Raw genomic sequence first — 13,981 nt, 5'->3', positions numbered from 1 at the left:
GGGGATGGAGAGGGGGAGGGAGAAAGGAAGAGGAGTGAGAGAAAGGGGGAGATTACAGAAATGAGAGTACAGGAGAAATACAGAAAGATGGAGGGAGAGAGAGACAAAGAGAGATAGAGTTAGCTTAACCAATACCATATTTATGCAGCATTCTAAACTCATCCGCTGTAGTCTCTCTTCTCCTCCTCCCCCTGTAGTCTCTCTTCTCCTCCTCCCCCTGTAGTCTCTCCTCTCCTCCTCCCCCTGTAGTCTCTTCTCTCCTCTTCCCCCTGTAGTCTCTCCTCTCCTCCTCCCCCTGTAGTCTCTCTTCTCCTCCTCCACCTGTAGTCTCTCCTCTCCTCCTCCCCCTGTAGTCTCTTCTCTCCTCTTCCCCCTGTAGTCTCTCCTCTCCTCCTCCCCCTGTAGTCTCTCCTCTCCTCCTCCCCCTGTAGTCTCTCCTCTCCTCCTACCCCTGTAGTCTCTCCTCTCCTCCTCCCCCTGTAGTCTCTCCTCTCCTTCTCCCCCTGTGGTCTCTCCTCTCCTCCTCCCCCTGTAGTCTCTCCTCTCCTTCTCCCCCTGTAGTCTCCCCTCCCTTCCTCCCCCTGTAGTCTCTCTTCTCCTCCTCCCCCTGTAGTCTCTCCTCTCCTCCTCCCCCTGTAGTCTCTCCTCTCCTCCTGTAGTCTCTCCTCTCCTCCTCCCCCTGTAGTCTCTCCTCTCCTCCTCCCCCTGTAGTCTCCCCTCCCTTCCTCCCCCTGTAGTCTCTCTTCTCCTCCTCCCCCTGTAGTCTCCCCTCCCTTCCTCCCCCTGTAGTCTCCCCTCCCTTCCTCCCCCTGTAGTCTCTCTTCTCCTCCTCCCCCTGTAGTCTCTCTTCTCCTCCTCCCCCTGTAGTCTCTCCTCTCCTCCTCCCCCTGTAGTCTCTCCTCTCCTCCTCCCCCTGTAGTCTCTCCTCTCCTCCTCCCCCTGTAGTCTCTCCTCTCCTCCTCCCCCTGTAGTCTCTCCTCTCCTCCTCCCCTGTAGTCTCTCCTCTCCTTCTCCCCCTGTAGTCTCTCCTCTCCTCCTCCCCCTGTAGTCTCTCCTCTCCTCCTCCCCCTGTAGTCTCTCTTCTCCTCCTCCCCCTGTAGTCTCTCCTCTCCTCCTCCCCCTGTAGTCTCTCCTCTCCTCCTCCCCCTGTAGTCTCTCCTCTCCTCCTCCCCCTGTAGTCTCCCCTCCCTTCCTCCCCCTGTAGTCTCTCTTCTCCTCCTCCCCCTGTAGTCTCCCCTCCCTTCCTCCCCCTGTAGTCTCTCTTCTCCTCCTCCCCCTGTAGTCTCTCTTCTCCTCCTCCCCCTGTAGTCTCTCCTCTCCTCCTCCCCCTGTAGTCTCTCCTCTCCTCCTCCCCCTGTAGTCTCTCTTCTCCTCCTCCCCCTGTAGTCTCTCCTCTCCTCCTCCCCCTGTATTCTCTCTTCTCCTCCTCCCCCTGTAGTCTCTCTTCTCCTCCTCCCCCTGTCGTCTCTCCTCTCCTCCTCCCCCTGTAGTCTCCCCTCCCTTCCTCCCCCTGTAGTCTCTCCTCTCCTCCTCCCCATGTAGTCTCTCATCTCCTCCTCCCCCTGTAGTCTCCCCTCCCTTCCTCCCCCTGTAGTCTCTCTTCTCCTCCTCCCCCTGTAGTCTCTTCTCTCCTCCTCCCCCTGTAGTCTCTCCTCTCCTCCTCCCCCTGTAGTCTCTTCTCTCCTCCTCCCCCTGTAGTCTCTCCTCTCCTCCTCCCCCTGTAGTCTCTCTTCTCCTCCTCCCCCTGTAGTCTCTCCTCTCCTCCTCCCCCTGTAGTCTCCCCTCCCTTCCTCCCCCTGTAGTCTCTTCTCCTCCTCCCCCTGTAGTCTCTCCTCTCCTCCTCCCCCTGTAGTCTCCCCTCCCTTCCTCCCCCTGTAGTCTCTCTTCTCCTCCTCCCCCTGTAGTCTCTCTTCTCCTCCTCCCCCTGTAGTCTCTCCTCTCCTCCTCCCCCTGTAGTCTCCCCTCCCTTCCTCCCCCTGTAGTCTCTCCTCCCTTCCTCCCCCTGTAGTCTCTCCTCTCCTCCTCCCCCTGTAGTCTCTCCTCTCCTTCTCCCCCTGTAATCTCTCCTCTCCTCCTCCCCCTGTAGTCTCTTCTCTCCTCCTCCCCCTGTAGTCTCTCCTCTCCTCCTCCCCCTGTAGTCTCTCCTCTCCTCCTCCCCCTGTAGTCTCTCCTCTCCTCCTCCCCCTGTAGTCTCTCCCCTCCCTTCCTCCCCCTGTAGTCTCTCTTCTCCTCCTCCCCCTGTAGTCTCCCCTCCCTGCCTCCCCCTGTAGTCTCTCTTCTCCTCCTCCCCCTGTAGTCTCTCTTCTCCTCCTCCCCCTGTAGTCTCTCCTCTCCTCCTCCCCCTGTAGTCTCTCTTCTCCTCCTCCCCCTGTAGTCTCTCCTCTCCTCCTCCCCCTGTAGTCTCCCCTCCCTTCCTCCCCCTGTAGTCTCTCCTCCCTTCCTCCCCCTGTAGTCTCTCCTCTCCTCCTCCCCCTGTAGTCTCTCCTCTCCTTCTCCCCCTGTAATCTCTCCTCTCCTCCTCCCCCTGTAGTCTCTCCTCTCCTCCTCCCCCTGTAATCTCTCCTCTCCTCTTCCCCCTGTAGTCTCTCTTCTCCTCCTCCCCCTGTAGTCTCTCCTCTCCTCCTCCCCCTGTAGTCTCCCCTCCCTTCCTCCCCCTGTAGTCTCTCTTCTCCTCCTCCCCCTGTAGTCTCTCCTCTCCTCCTCCCCCTGTAGTCTCTCTTCTCCTCCTCCCCCTGTAGTCTCTCCTCTCCTCCTCCCCCTGTCGTCTCTCCTCTCCTCCTCCCCCTGTAGTCTCCCCTCCCTTCCTCCCCCTGTAGTCTCTCTTCTCCTCCTCCCCCTGTAGTCTCTCCTCTCCTCCTCCCCCTGTAGTCTCTCCTCTCCTCCTCCCCCTGTAGTCTCCCCTCCCTTCCTCCCCCTGTAGTCTCTCTTCTCCTCCTCCCCCTGTAGTCTCTCCTCTCCTCCTCCCCCTGTAGTCTCTCCTCTCCTCCTCCCCCTGTAGTCTCTCCTCTCCTCCTCCCCCTGTAGTCTCTCCTCTCCTCTTCCCCCTGTAGTCTCTCCTCTCCTCCTCCCCCTGTAGTCTCTCCTCTCCTCCTCCCCCTGTAGTCTCTCCTCTCCTCCTCCCCATGTAGTCTCTCCTCTCCTCCTCCCCCTGTAGTCTCCCCTCCCTTCCTCCCCCTGTAGTCTCTCTTCTCCTCCTCCCCCTGTAGTCTCTTCTCTCCTCCTCCCCCTGTAGTCTCTCCTCTCCTCCTCCCCCTGTAGTCTCTTCTCTCCTCCTCCCCCTGTAGTCTCTCCTCTCCTCCTCCCCCTGTAGTCTCTCTTCTCCTCCTCCCCCTGTAGTCTCTCCTCTCCTCCTCCCCCTGTAGTCTCCCCTCCCTTCCTCCCCCTGTAGTCTCTTCTCCTCCTCCCCCTGTAGTCTCTCCTCTCCTCCTCCCCCTGTAGTCTCCCCTCCCTTCCTCCCCCTGTAGTCTCTCTTCTCCTCCTCCCCCTGTAGTCTCTCCTCTCCTCCTCCCCCTGTAGTCTCTCTTCTCCTCCTCCCCCTGTAGTCTCTCCTCTCCTCCTCCCCCTGTAGTCTCCCCTCCCTTCCTCCCCCTGTAGTCTCTCCTCCCTTCCTCCCCCTGTAGTCTCTCCTCTCCTCCTCCCCCTGTAGTCTCTCCTCTCCTTCTCCCCCTGTAATCTCTCCTCTCCTCCTCCCCCTGTAGTCTCTTCTCTCCTCCTCCCCCTGTAGTCTCTCCTCTCCTCCTCCCCCTGTAGTCTCTCCTCTCCTCCTCCCCCTGTAGTCTCTCCTCTCCTCCTCCCCCTGTAGTCTCTCCCCTCCCTTCCTCCCCCTGTAGTCTCTCTTCTCCTCCTCCCCCTGTAGTCTCCCCTCCCTTCCTCCCCCTGTAGTCTCTCTTCTCCTCCTCCCCCTGTAGTCTCTCTTCTCCTCCTCCCCCTGTAGTCTCTCTTCTCCTCCTCCCCCTGTAGTCTCCCCTCCCTGCCTCCCCTGTAGTCTCTCTTCTCCTCCTCCCCCTGTAGTCTCTCCTCCCTTCCTCCCCCTGTAGTCTCTCCTCTCCTCCTCCCCCTGTAGTCTCTCCTCTCCTCCTCCCCCTGTAATCTCTCCTCTCCTCTTCCCCCTGTAGTCTCTCTTCTCCTCCTCCCCCTGTAGTCTCTCCTCTCCTCCTCCCCCTGTAGTCTCCCCTCCCTTCCTCCCCCTGTAGTCTCTCTTCTCCTCCTCCCCCTGTAGTCTCTCCTCTCCTCCTCCCCCTGTAGTCTCCCCTCCCTTCCTCCCCCTGTAGTCTCTCTTCTCCTCCTCCCCCTGTAGTCTCTCCTCTCCTCCTCCCCCTGTAGTCTCTCTTCTCCTCCTCCCCCTGTAGTCTCTCCTCTCCTCCTCCCCCTGTAGTCTCCCCTCCCTTCCTCCCCCTGTAGTCTCTCCTCCCTTCCTCCCCCTGTAGTCTCTCCTCTCCTTCTCCCCCTGTAGTCTCTCCTCTCCTTCTCCCCCTGTAATCTCTCCTCTCCTCCTCCCCCTGTAGTCTCTTCTCGCCTGCTCCCCCTGTAGTCTCTCCTCTCCTCTTCCCCCTGTAGTCTCTCCTCTCCTCTTCCCCCTGTAGTCTCTCCTCTCCTCTTCCCCCTGTAGTCTCTCCTCTCCTCCTCCCCCTGTAGTCTCTCTTCTCCTCCTCCCCCTGTAGTCTCTCTTCTCCTCCTCCCCCTGTAGTCTCTCTTCTCCTCCTCCCCCTGTAGTCTCTCTTCTCCTCCTCCCCCTGTAGTCTCTCTTCTCCTCCTCCCCCTGTAGTCTCTCCTCTCCTCCTCCCCCTGTAGTCTCCCCTCCCTTCCTCCCCCTGTAGTCTCTCCTCCCTTCCTCCCCCTGTAGTCTCTCCTCTCCTCCTCCCCTGTAGTCTCTCCTCTCCTTCTCCCCCTGTAGTCTCTTCTCTCCTCCTCCCCCTGTAGTCTCTTCTCTCCTCCTCCCCCTGTAGTCTCTCCTCTCCTCCTCCCCCTGTAGTCTCTCCTCTCCTCCTCCCCCTGTAGTCTCTCTTCTACTCCTCCCCCTGTAATCTCTCCTCTCCTTCTCCCCCTGTAATCTCTCCTCTCCTCCTCCCCCTGTAGTCTCTTCTCTCCTCCTCCCCCTGTAGTCTCTCCTCTCCTCCTCCCCCTGTAGTCTCTCCTCTCCTCCTCCCCCTGTAGTCTCTCCTCTCCTTCTCCCCCTGTAGTCTCTCCTCTCCTCTTCCCCCTGTAGTCTCTCCCCTCTTCTTCCCCCTGTAGTCTCTCCTCTCCTCTTCCCCCTGTAGTCTCTCCTCTCCTCCTCCCACTGATAGCATTTGACAAAAACATAATAATTTCAAACCTTGATTACATTGGGATATGATCACATATGCATCTCTATTTCTGAATCATTGTGAGCAGATTGTCCTAGCCGGGAGAGTTAGTGCTGTGTCAGTCTCCGGCACTGATGATCCACATTGCTAATCACTGTTCTCAGATCTGAGGATGGGACACCTCTGAGTTTCTCTCGTTTTTAACGTTGATCTTGTTTATAGGTGCTGTGTGTGAGAGAGTGTTGGATTGGATGCTCTGCATTTGACTACGGTCCTCTCACTTCCAGACCTTTTCATAAATAACACAATACAGTCCTGAGGTGGGATGGTTGGTTCAGGGCTCTATTCACACTCAGAGCTCTCTCTATGAACAAAAATATAAACGCAACATGCAACAATTTCATAGATTTGACTGAGTTACAATTTATATAACGACATCAGTCAATTGAAATAAATTCATTAGGCCCTAATCAATGAAGAATGGGCCTCAGGATCTCGTTGTGGTATTTCTGTGCATTCAAATTGCCGTCGATAAAATAAAATTGTGCTTGTTGTCCATATATAATGCTTGCCTGCCCATACCGTAACCCCAATGCCACTATGGGGCACTCAGCAAACCTCTCGCCCACACAACGCCATACACGTGGTCTGCAGTTGTGAGGCCAATTGGACGTACTGCCAAATTCTCTAAAACGATGTTGGAGGTGGCTTATGGTAGAGAAATGAACATTTAATTCTCTGGAAACTGCTCTGATGGACATTCCTGCAGTCAGCATGCCATGCTCACTAAAAACATATGGCATTGTGTTGCGTGACAAAACGGCACATTTTAGATTAGCCCTTTATTCTCCCCAGCACAAGGAGCACCTGTGTAATGACCATGCTGTATGCCACACCTGTCAGCTGGATGGATTATCTTGACAAAGGAGAAATGTAAACAAATGTAAACAAATGTGTGCACAACATTTGAGAGAAATAAGCTTTTTGTGCGTACGGAACATTTTGGGGATCTTTTATTTCAACTCATGAAACATGTGACCAACACTTTACATGTTGTGTTTATATTTTTGTTCAATGTATACATCCTTCTCTATCTCTAGATCTTCCCCTCTCCCTCCTCTCTATTCCCCGCCTCTTATTTTCCTTGTCTTTTCTTCCTCTCTCCTCATCTTTCTCTCTTGTCATTCTCTCTCTTTCTCTCCCCCCTCTCATGTGTTGCCAGCATTGAATGTGGATCTAGTGTTCGTCTGCCGATCTTTCTGCATATCCCAGCTCTCCCTGTTCACCGTATAATATATATCCTTGCCTCTGCTTTGAGGTTAGATAGCAAGAGAACATGCTATTACCACATATTGCATACTATGTTTTTAGGTAGTTTCTGAAGATTCTCTAACCTTCTCTCATTGAAAGTTAAGAGTCTGTCCTTGTTCTCTCTCTTTCTCCTAACTCCCCTTTCATCTTTTTATTACCTCTTTCTGTCTCTGTCTCGCTCTCTCTTCTCCTCCTCCCAGCTGATAGCTGTTGGCAGGGTAGAAGCCTGGGGGGAAATCAGGGAGTGGAGGAGTCAGTGTCTGGACCTTTCAGTCTTCGTCTCCATCCTCCCTCCAACTGTTGCTGCTTCTCCTCAACACAGACAGACAGCTCCTTAATCACAACTAATTACAGTCCCAGTTCTCTGCCCTTTCACTCCACGGCTGCTTAATGTCTTGATTGAGGCTGGTTGTGATTGAGGCTGGCTGGCTGGTTGTGATTGAGGCTGGCTGGTTGGTTGGTTGTGATTGAGGCTGGCTGGCTGGTTGGTTGTGATTGAGCCTGGCTGGTTGGTTGTGATTGAGGCTGGTTGGTTGGTTGTGATTGAGGCTGGTTGGTTGGTTGTGATTGAGACTGGTTGGTTGGTTGTGATTGAGGCTGCTTGGTTGGTTGTGATTGAGACTGCTTGGTTGGTTGTGATTGAGGCTGCTTAAAGTCTTGATTGAGGCTGGCAGGCTGGTTTTGATTGAGGATGGCTGGCTGGTTGTGATTGAGGATGGCTGGCTGGTTGTGATTGAGGCAGGCTGGCTGGTTGTGATTGAGGCTGGCTGGTTGGTTGTGATTGAGGCTGGCTGGTTGGTTGGTTGTGATTGAGGCTGGCTGGTTGGTTGGTTGTGATTGAGGCTGGTTGGTTGGTTGGTTGTGATTGAGGCTGGTTGGTTGGTTGTGATTGAGGCTGGTTGACTGGTTGTGATTGAGGCTGGTTGATTGGTTGTGATTGAGGCTGGTTGGTTGGTTGTGATTGAGGCTGGTTGGTTGGTTGTGATTGAGGCTGGCTGGTTGGTTGGTTGTGATTGAGGCTGGTTGGTTGGTTGGTTGTGATTGAGGCTGGTTGGTTGGTTGTGATTGAGGCTGGTTGACTGGTTGTGATTGAGGCTGGTTGATTGGTTGTGATTGAGGCTGGTTGGTTGGTTGTGATTGAGGCTGGTTGATGGGTTGTGATTGAGGCTGGTTGATTGGTTGTGATTGAGGCTGGTTGATGGGTTGTGATTGAGGCTGGTTGATGGGTTGTGATTGAGGCTGGTTGATTGGTTGTGATTGAGGCTGGTTGGTTGGTTGTGATTGAGGCTGGTTGGTTGGTTGTGATTGAGGCTGGTTGATTGGTTGTGATTGAGGCTGGTTGGTTGGTTGTGATTGAGGCTGGTTGGTTGGTTGTGATTGAGGCTGGTTGGTTGGTTGTGATTGAGGCTGGTTGATGGGTTGTGATTGAGGCTGGTTGGTTGGTTGTGATTGAGGCTGGTTGATTGGTTGTGATTGAGGCTGGTTGGTTGGTTGTGATTGAGGCTGGTTGACTGGTTGTGATTGAGGCTGGTTGATTGGTTGTGATTGAGGCTGGTTGATTGGTTGTGATTGAGGCTGGTTGGTTGGTTGTGACTGAGGCTGTGTTTGTGCATGCAGGTTTTCTTTCAGTGCGAAGCTGAGCCATGCCAAATGCATATAGTATAGAGCACATATGTCAGAGTCAAGGCCCGCGGGCCACATCCGGCCCGCAAGAAGGTTTTTTACGGCCCCTGGGATGATCTTGATTTATTATTAGAACCGGCCCGCAGCAAGCCGGCAGCCCGCAGATCTTTTACACGCACCAATACTACATTTCCCACAATGCAAAGGTGACGCACCGAGCAGTAGGCTGCTTCATTTCAATATTTATTGGCACAGCAGTCGTCAGCATCACAGTAAAATTAACTTTCAGATACCCATCAAAAATGGCAAAACGGAAGGTGGATACTGAGAACCGGGGGTTTCAAACAAGGTGGGAGTCGGAGTATATGTTCACGAAGGTAGCTGGAAAACCTGTGTGTCTTCTGTGTGGAGAAAGTGTGGCGGTACTGAAAGAGTATAATCTGAGACGACATTATGAAACGAAACACGCGGACAAAAACAAGAATATGGACATGGAACAAAGGCTACAAAAGGCAGAGGAATTAAAACGAGGCCTCAAATCTCGACAGGCTCTGTTCAAAAAAGCCAAATCACAAGGCCAGGCTGCTGTCAAGGCCAGTTTTATTTTGGCAGAAGAGATCGCTAAATCAGCCCGGCCATTTACGGAGGGGGATTTCATCAAAAACTGCATGATTAAAGTTTGTGACGAAGTTTGCCCAGAAAAAAGGCAACTCTTTTTAAATGTGAGTCTGAGCAGAAACACCATTGCCGAGAGAGTAGACCAGTTGTCCATCAATCTAAAAGAGCAGCTTGTGAAAAAGGGAAAAGATTTTATTGCATATTCCTTGGCTGTGGATGAGAGCACCGACATTTCTGACATTGCCCAGTTGTCAATTTTCATCCGCGGAGTGGACTCCAACCTAAGCGTGACAGAGGAGTTTTTGGCTTTACGTCCTATGCATGGCACAACTACGGGGCATGATTTGTATGAAGAGGTGTCAAGATGTGTAAATGAGATGGAGCTGCCTTGGGAAAAACTCGTGGGTTTGACAACCGACGGAGCACCTGCGATGTGTGGACACAGGAGCGGACTGGTGGCGAAGATACGGGAAAAGATGCAAGAGGAAAACGCGACAGGTGAGCTGACAGCTTATCATTGTATCATACACCAGGAAGCGTTGTGCGGTAAAGCCTTGAAAATGGAGCATGTAATGAGCATCATCACGCGCACAGTTAACTTTATCAGAGCCAAAGGTTTGAATCACCGCCAGTTCAAGGCATTTCTGACGGAGTTAGAAACGGAGCATGGTGATTTGCCTTATCACACAGAGGTGCGATGGCTAAGCCAGGGAAAGGTGCTTCAAAGATGTTTCGAGCTTCGTGAGGAGATTTGTCTGTTCTTGGACAGCAAAGGGAAAGACACAACACAACTCCGAGACGAAATGTTTCTGTGTGAAATGGCTTTTCTGTGTGACATTACGAGTCATCTGAATGCAATAAACTTGCAGCTGCAGGGTCGGGATCGTGTCATCTCTGATATGTACAGTACAGTGAAGGCATTTAAAACCAAACTGACTCTGTGGGAGACGCAGATGCGTAAAGAAAATTTGAGCCACTTTCCCAGCTGCCAGACCATGAAAGAGAAGCTCTCTACCAGTGCGTTCCCGAGCACACAGTTGGCTGATAAAATAGGTATGCTTGCCGCTGACTTTCGACGCCGATTTGCTGACTTTGAAGCACAAAAAAGCAGGTTGGAACTGCTCGGTAACCCATTTGCTGTTGACGTGGAAAGCTCACCACCAAACCTCCAAATGGAGTTGATTGACCTCCAATGCAATGATGCACTGAGGGCAAAATATGCGGCAGTGGGTGCTGCGGAGTTCGCCCGTTTCCTCCCCGGCACAATGCCCCAGCTGCGCATCCAGGCTGCTCAAACGTTGTCTATGTTTGGCAGCACATACCTGTGTGAACAACTGTTTTCTTTGATGAACCTGAACAAAACATCACACAGAAGTCGACTTACTGCTGAACACCTCCACTCAATTCTGAGGATTTCTTCAGCTCAGAGCCTTACCCCGAACATTGATGAACTTGTGGAAAAGATGGGACACCACCAAGTATCACCCTCAACCTCAAACAAGTGAACATTACTGTGCAATCACATATTTAGAGTTTTTACTCAGTTCAAGTTTAAAAGTTAAAATTTAATATTTGTTTTCACTGCATGTTACTTCTCCTTAAACAAAGTGTTGTTTTTGATTAATAGATTTTTGCACTTTATTTTTTTGTATTTCAATCCAATTATATTTTAAAAATATTTCAGTTGAGTGGATGATAGAAAATTGCTATTATTGTTTTTTCTTTGAAGTAAATTTAGCCCACTTTTGCTAAAATAGAAAATATAGTCTACTGATGGTGCCTTGAATACCGGTTTCTTTCATTTAATGTTCATGTTATGGGGATATTTATATAAAGGAAATTTGTCTTTTGTGTCTGTTGAAAATTAAAGATTACTGACAGAGCCATAAGAAAATATTGCTTTATTTATCTGATCATATTGTAATATATTTGTTAGGTTTTCAGTAGGTTCAATTAGGTTCACTAGACTATATGCGTCATTTAAAAATTTTTCAATGAACATTCGAACAGTCCGGCCCTCGTCTTGTAGCTGATTTTTTTATTTGGCCCTCCGTCCATTTGACTTTGACACCCCTGATTTAAAGGGATATCAACCAGATACCTTTTTCTATGGCTTCCCTAAGGTGTCAACAGTCTTTAGACATAGTTTCAGGCTTTTATTTAGAAAAATGAGCGTGAAAGATGACATTTCGTAAGTGGATAGGTGGGGGTTCGCAGAGTGAGTTTTGCGCAAAAGAGTAAAGCGGCCATTGTTCCTCCCAGTCCTATTGAAAAAGCTCCACACTCGGTTGATATATTATCGAATATATATTTTAAAAACAACGTGAGGAGGTGGTGTACCTGTGGATGTATTTCAAGGCCTAACTTCAAACTCAGTGCTTCTTTGCTTGACATCATGGGAAAGTCAAAAGAAATCAGCCAAGACCTCAGAAAAAAAATGGTAGACCTCCACAAGTCTGGTTCATCCTTGGGAGCAATTTCCAAACGCCTGAAGGTACCACGTTCATCTGTACAAACAATAGTACAAAAGTATAAACACCATGGGACCACGCAGGGAAGTAGCCACTGCTCCAAAACCACCATAAAAAAGCCAGACTATGGTTTGCAACTGCACATGGGGACAAAGATCGTCATTTTGAGAGAAATGTCCTCTGGTTTGAAGAAACAAAAATAGAACTGTTGGCCATAATGACCATCATTATGTTTGGAGAAAAAAGGGAATGCTTGCAAGCCGAAGAACACCATCCCAACCGTGAAGCACGGGGGTGGCAGCATCATGTTGTGGGGGTGCTTTGCTGCAGGAGGGACTGGTGCACTTCAAAAAATAGATGGCATCATGAGGAAGGGAAATTATGTGGATATATTGAAGCAACATCTCAAGACATCAGTCAGGAAGTTAAAGCTTGGTCGCAAATGGGTCTTCCAAATAGACAATGACCCCAAGCATACTTCCAAAATGGCGTAAGGACAACAAAGTCAAGGTATTGAGTGGCCATCACAAAGCCCTGACCTCAATCTTATAGAAAATTTGTGGGCAGAACTGAAAAAGTGTTTGCGAGCAAGGTCTACAAACCTGACTCCGTTACACCAGCTCTGTCAGGAGGAATGGGCCAAAATCGACCCAACTTATTGTGGGAAGCTTGTGGAAGGCTACCCGAAACGTTTGACCCAAGGTAAACAATTTAAAGGCAATGCTACCAAATACTAATTGCGGGGGGGGAATAAACAGTCGACCGAAACACAAGGTTCTTACATGCCTTATTCCTACCAAATGCACAAGGGTACACTGTTGTGATTCCTCATGAATAATATTTCAGCTCATTTTGTTTTCAGATATTTTTCTATTCCGTCATAGAAAACGCAGAGCGTTTTAGGATACGCCCTCTAGCAGATGATTTTATCCAAAGTGATTTACAGTCATGATGCATACACCTTTTCTCTGTATGGGTGGCCCCAGTGGGAATCTAACCCACAATCCTGATGTTTTTCCGTATGGGTGGCCCCAGTGGGAATCTAACCCACAATCCTGATATTTTTCCGTATGGGTGGCCCCAGTGGGAATCTAACCCACAATCCTGATGTTTTTCCGTATGGGTGGCCCCAGCGGGAATCTAACCCACAATCCTGATGTTTTTCCGTATGGGTGGCCCCAGCGGGAATCTAACCCACAATCCTGATGTTTTTCCGTATGGATGGCCCCAGTGGGAATCGAATCAAATCAAAATGTATTTGTTACATACACATGGTTAGCCGATGTTAATGCGAGTGTAGCGAAATGCTTGTGCTTCTAGTTCCGACAATGCAGAAATAACCAACAAGTAATCTAGCTAACAATTCCAAAACTACTACCTTATACACACAAGTGTAAGGGGATAAAGAATATGTACATAAAGATATATGAATGAGTGATGGTACAGAGCGGCATAGGCAAGATACAGTAGATGGTATTGAGTACAGTATATACATATGAGATGAGTATGTAAACAAAGTGGCATAGTTAAAGTGGCTAGTGATACATGTATTACATAAAGATGCAGTAGATGATATAGAGTACAGTATATACGTATACATATGAGATGAATAATGTAGGGTATGTAAACATTATATTAGGTAGCATTGTTTAAAGTGGCTAGTGATATATTTTACATAATTTCCCATCAATTCCCATTATTAAAGTGGCTGGAGCTGAGTCAGTGTGTTGGCAGCCAACACTCAATGTTAGTGGTGGCTGTTTAACAGTCTGATGGCCTTGAGATAGAAGCTGTTTTTCAGTCTCTCGGTCCCAGCTTTGATGCACCTGTACTGACCTCGCCTTCTGGATGATAGCGGGGTGAACAGGCAGTGGCTCGGGTGGTTGTTGTCCTTGATGATCTTTATGGCCTTCCTGTGACATCGGGTGGTGTAGGTGTCCTGGAGGGCAGGTAGTTTGCCCCCGGTGATGCGTTGTGCAGACCTCACTACCCTCTGGAGAGCCTTACGGTTGAGGGCGGTGCAGTTGCCATACCAGGCGGTGATACAGCCCGCCAGGATGCTCTCGATTGTGCATCTGTAGAAGTTTGTGAGTGCTTTTGGTGACAAGCCGAATTTCTTCAGCCTCCTGAGGTTGAAGAGGCGCTGCTGCGCCTTCTTCACGATGCTGTCTGTGTGGGTGGACCAATTTAGTTTGTCTGTGATGTGTATGCCAAGGAACTTAAAACTTACTACTAATCTAACCCACAATCCTGATGTTTTTCTGTATGGATGGCCACAGTGGGAATCTAACCCACAATCCTGATGTTTTTCCGTATGGATGGCCCCAGTGGGAATCTAACCCACAATCCTGATGTTTTTCTGTATGGGTGGCCCCAGTGGGAATCTAACCCACAATCCTGATGTTTTTCTGTATGGGTGGCCCCAGTGGGAATCTAACCCACAATCCTGATGTTTTTCCGTATGGATGGCCCCAGTGGGAATCTAACCCACAATCCTGATGTTTTTCTGTATGGGTGGCCCCAGTGGGAATCTAACCCACAATCCTGATGTTTTTCTGTATGGGTGGCCCCAGTGGGAATCTAACCCACAATCCTGATGTTTTTCCGCATGGATGGCCTCAGTGGGAATCTAACCCACAATCCTGATGTTTTTCTGTATGGGTGGCCCCAGTG

General features: G+C 50.2%; 1 protein-coding gene across 1 annotated transcript in view; it reads right to left on the bottom strand.

Moving 5' to 3' along the window:
* The window catches only part of lhfpl3 (LHFPL tetraspan subfamily member 3), a 41,654-nt gene that overhangs the window by 8,738 nt on the left and 18,935 nt on the right, over nt 1-13,981 (bottom strand). The gene's annotated exons all lie outside the window — the stretch shown is intronic.

The sequence above is a fragment of the Oncorhynchus mykiss genome, chromosome 15 (assembly GCF_057628025.1).
Source record: "Oncorhynchus mykiss isolate SJ-2025 chromosome 15, ASM5762802v1, whole genome shotgun sequence".
NCBI classification, from domain to species: domain Eukaryota; kingdom Metazoa; phylum Chordata; class Actinopteri; order Salmoniformes; family Salmonidae; genus Oncorhynchus; species Oncorhynchus mykiss.
The sequence above is the reverse complement of the archived record's forward strand: the minus strand, read 5'-3'. Positions and strand labels throughout refer to the sequence as shown.